The sequence below is a fragment of the Haliotis cracherodii genome, unplaced genomic scaffold (genome assembly GCF_022045235.1).
Source record: "Haliotis cracherodii isolate W230 unplaced genomic scaffold, xgHalCrac1.p SCAF_18, whole genome shotgun sequence".
NCBI classification, from domain to species: domain Eukaryota; kingdom Metazoa; phylum Mollusca; class Gastropoda; order Lepetellida; family Haliotidae; genus Haliotis; species Haliotis cracherodii.
The window spans coordinates 12728734-12733568 of NW_027266273.1; positions in this window are offsets into that span (position 1 = coordinate 12728734).

Below are 4835 nucleotides of genomic sequence, written 5' to 3' on the forward strand. Positions count from 1 at the left end.
CATCAACCTTATCAAATGTATATTATACGGCAAGAATATCTTAGAAAGGGAAATACTACCACTTTTAATAATTTGAACCCCCTCGAGGGATGTAACGGGTGATGCACCGACATGAATAATACTGCAACGTTGACGCTCGTGTTTCTTGAGCCATTTAATCGATAGACCTGGTAATATTTCGAAGGCATCTACCGGTGCATCTCCGAACAAGACTTCAATAATAAGCGTAGAAATATTAGGTATTGCACTCAAGTTCTGTTTAATATCATCGAATTCGGTAACCAAATTTAAACTAACATTTTGGATTGCCGGACGACTATATAACATATGACCTGGTTTTTCTGGCAGGGGAGTGACTAACACACTTTTTCGTTTTGACGGGATATAGGCCGCGAGTACGATGCCACTATTTATTATCTTAGTTAAATTATGTCCCTTACCCATCATCGCATAAGGTGGGGTAATGACGATATTCAGTAGCCACTTGATGTTTGCTTCGACCATAGTCCATTTATTCTCACTGTTGTAAATAATATTGTACGGAGTGGTTTTAAGGAGTCTACTAACGTCGACATCGCTTAAATCTTCTAGATTACCCGTGAATGTGACTTCTTTCCGCTTGTATACATTATCGTGTAAGTGTAAAGCGTATAACTTACCATTGGTACCGGGTTTACCGAATCCTTCCGTGTCTCCAAGATCGGAAAGCGCAATTGTATTACATTGTCTTATCGTTCCAGGGCCTGATGCATCAACCATTATTTATAATATGGAGTGTTACACTTAAGTATCCTATATGTACAGGTCGGTGTTTTACATCTAATACAGAAATTTTAAGGTCTGAAATAATTCCCTGCTTTAATTTTTTATATTGTAATAACGAGAAAGATTCCGTTCTACCGCTATTGTATTTTTCATTTTTCACTGGAACACTTCTGAGTAGAGTTGAAGGACTTTCTTGTTGAATATTGTCCGTCGTGCTGATTTGATCAAGATGGATGCACAGCTCTTTATAGGGAGCTAAATCGGGTAAATAGAGTCCCTGATCTGTTGTCTTGGTTACTGTTATTTCTCCTCTCCATCCAAGTGTGTATGCTAAGTTCCTGTAAAGCTTTACATCCTTTTTTCCAGAGTTTAAATCAGTAACCCATTTGACTCATTTTGTGTTAGACTAATTCCATTAGGCTTAAAAAATTCATCATTGAGTGAGCATACGCTGTAATACCCATCAGGTATAATGTATTTTTGACCATTTATTTCTGTCTCATTATTATAACCTCTCGTAGCATTTATATTGGGCCACCGCGGGTAATACGTTACATCGCATAGAGCGACTTCGAGTTGTCCATCCGAGTTATCGATAGTACGAAGCAGTTCAATAGACTGACTATTTGTTATTCCCAGGAGTGTAACATACATATCAAATATACAATGATACTATATCATAACTTAAATATGGAATCAACCATTATTTATAATATGGAGTGTTACACTTAAATATCCTACATGCACAGGTTGGTGTTTTACATCTAATACAGAAATTTTGAGGTCTGAAATAATACCACGCTTCAATTTTTTATATTGTAATAACGAGAAAGATTCCGTTCTACAGCTATTGTATTTTACATCTTTGACCGGAACACTTCTGAGTAGAGTTGAAGGACTTTCTAGTTGAATATTATCCGTCGTGCTTATTTGATCAAGATGAATGAACAACTCTTTATAGGGAACTAAATCGGGTATGCTGCCTGCAGTAAATTTTACGCCGCGTGTTAATGTTATTGCCCGACCCAATCCAAGTGTGTGTGCTAAGTTCTCACCAATAATTATATCTGCGTCTCCATTGATGATTTTCAATCTCCCAGCGGCCTCACTTTGTGTGATACTAATTTCATTATGAAATAAATTATTAAAAATTCCCTCCTTAAAATATTCATCATTGAGTGAGCTTATGCTGTAATACCCATCAGGTATAGTAGTAATTCTATTATTGTCATATGTTAATATTATCTCATTATTACCTCTCGCAGCACTTATATTGGTCCACCGCGGGTAATACGTTATATCGCATAGAGCTACTTCGAGTTGTCCATCCCAGTTATCGATAGTATGAAGCAGTTGAATAGACTGGCCATTTGTTATTTCCGGGAGTGTAACATACATATTAAATATACAATGATACTATATCATAACTTAAATATGAAATCAACTTACATTACTAATCAATCGATTATAGTAACTGCCTCTGGTGCTGAATTTTTAGTTAAATTCCCCGATATCTTTGAAAAGTACAGGGTCACGGCAACTAGCGATAAAATGGTTCACGATTGGTTTCACAATCCGATGCAATTTTGGCAGAATCAGTTAAACTTTGCCGTATGGTGTGCCACAACGGGATGTGGCGTATCTCTTTACGCTCCAGGATTTGAACTGAATAAGTCTGTTATGTCATTTCACGTGTACTATCAGATTAGACGTATACTTAAAGAAATTAGTGCTCCATTACCGCAGGATCGAGCGTGGAATTCCACAAATAATAATTATGATAGGTCCGCGTATGAGCGTATTTGTCAGGAATTTAATGTTTCTACGAGTAAAGATTGGCGTATTAAAGGAGCAAACCATGGTCTAGGTGTTCCTTACACAGAGGAAAATAAATCCGTCAAAGAAGAAAGCGATTATGTATATAAAGTACTTAATAAACCTCCAGTTAATTTTGGTAAGTTGTATAGTACCAGCAAACTTTACGCAAGAATATATGATCATTGGCATAAAACCGGTGATTGGTATAAAGGCTGGGAACTTTATAGTAACGATTGGAGAGGGGATATTATGAGTTTTAAGAGTGGTTTAATTTACATTGTTACAAAATTTATACAAATGAACGATACCGCAAACGCTTGGAATGAATTTCTTAATGATAAAACTGAAAATAGTTTTACTAACCCAGGATTTGTAAGAGTTAATGAATCGATAAGAACTTATGTATGGGCAATTCTCGGAGCGCAATCTCAAACACGAACGTCCATTATCGGTTCTGGGACGGCGCTCGATGCGCAAAAACAGTTTGTCTCAAACGTGGAGGACGCCATTAATTCACCAGTTGACATACCATCGTCTATAAAGCGTTTTCAAGATGCATTACAGTACGCTCAATCCAAAGTGGACTTTGTTTATGCACCGGGACTATACATGTCTCCGAGTAATATGGAACTTAAGATCGGTCAAGTGATCGGTTATAATAATAAAATTGTTATCGCTACCGATCAACAAAAAACAGGTATAAATTCAGATATGAACGTCGAATTAATAACGCAAACGATCACGGGCGAAAATGGAATAGTCAAGCCACAAACACCACATGTTTCACAAACATCTACTGATGCACAAGTGTCACCGCATATTGCGGCTAAAAATCAACAACATATCGATGAAAAAACAGCGCTTGTAGTGGGTGGAGTCTCGGTTGGTTTACTCATGATTTGGTTAAATAGTTCTTAGCGAACTGATTTGGTGGTTAAATAGTTCTTAGCGAATACGTACAACAGCCCTGCAATTGCTACGATCAACCCCCACAAGTTTTGACTAAGCCAAGTGGTGGTCTTAGATAATAAATTCAATAGCCAGGAAACAACACTCCCTATTATACCGGGAAGTGCAGCCGCGGCTTTCTCAGCTAGCTTTCCCAGTGCTGAACCTAATGCTTTTAAATGCTTTTTTATCCACTCTCTTATACCGTTTTTATCGTTAGGCGGTGATCCGCCTCCACCTGTGCCACCTGTTAACGAGAGAGTCAAAGTCGATATAATAAATCCCAACGCGGTTAAAATACTAGCAATTGTTATTCCCTGTTCTCTGAACAATGTTTTAATTTTATCGGCCAGTGTAGTGTCATCGTTGAGGACTTGATCGATAGTTTCTCGAATACGACTGATTTGCGAACGAAGTGCCTTTCTATTACTGGAAGCTGCTTCGAGGCGGGCCAATCTTTCCTCTTCTAAGTTACGCAATCTTTCTGCAACGCGGCGTCTACTGAATTCATCGCCCGCCTGTTCGAGTTTTGTTTTCTCTTGAGCTATATGCTTGTCGATTTCGGATAGCTTGGCTATATTATTGATGAGTTCTCCCCGCATAGTTTGCATTGCCTTGTCAAGACCTCGTAATTCCCTAATACTGAACTCTGAATGTGGTACCTGTAACGTTGAATTATCGTAGTAGGTATCCAAGATTTCTCCGAGTCCGTTCGAGGCCACCATCGAGGCTGCTTCCAAATCATCTGTATTAACGAGTTCTTTCCTCATAGTCTGAAGAGCCTTAGTAGTCTTTGCGGGAAGTCGTCCATATTCTACAAAACCTAATTTATCACGAACAAACTCGCGGCTATGTCTGCCGGCTATAGTAGACAAGGTTAGGGGCTTACGAGTACTATAATGCATAAGCTCAATATGTGGAGAGTCACGTACTTGCAATGTTCCTTTACTATCTAGCATAAACTTTGAATAGTCCCGACCTATTGGGATAACATAATTTTTATCTTCTTTTAATGCATCGTAATAATCATCAACGGCTGATTGTAAAAGTTCATCATTTACGGTTGGGATCATAAAGCTGGTTTCATCAGTACCCTCTTCGATGGTACTAGTATCAGTTATGTTATCTAGATCAAAGTCATTATGTTCAAAATTAGTCATTTTTATATTAAACATAGGGTACATGTTTTCAATATAACAATGTCTTCGCAATACGGACGCAAGTTAAACCCACAACGCAGACTTCGAGATCCATTGGGGGTCAAAGCAATTCGTCAGTCTGTAACTATAACTAATAACCCTAGT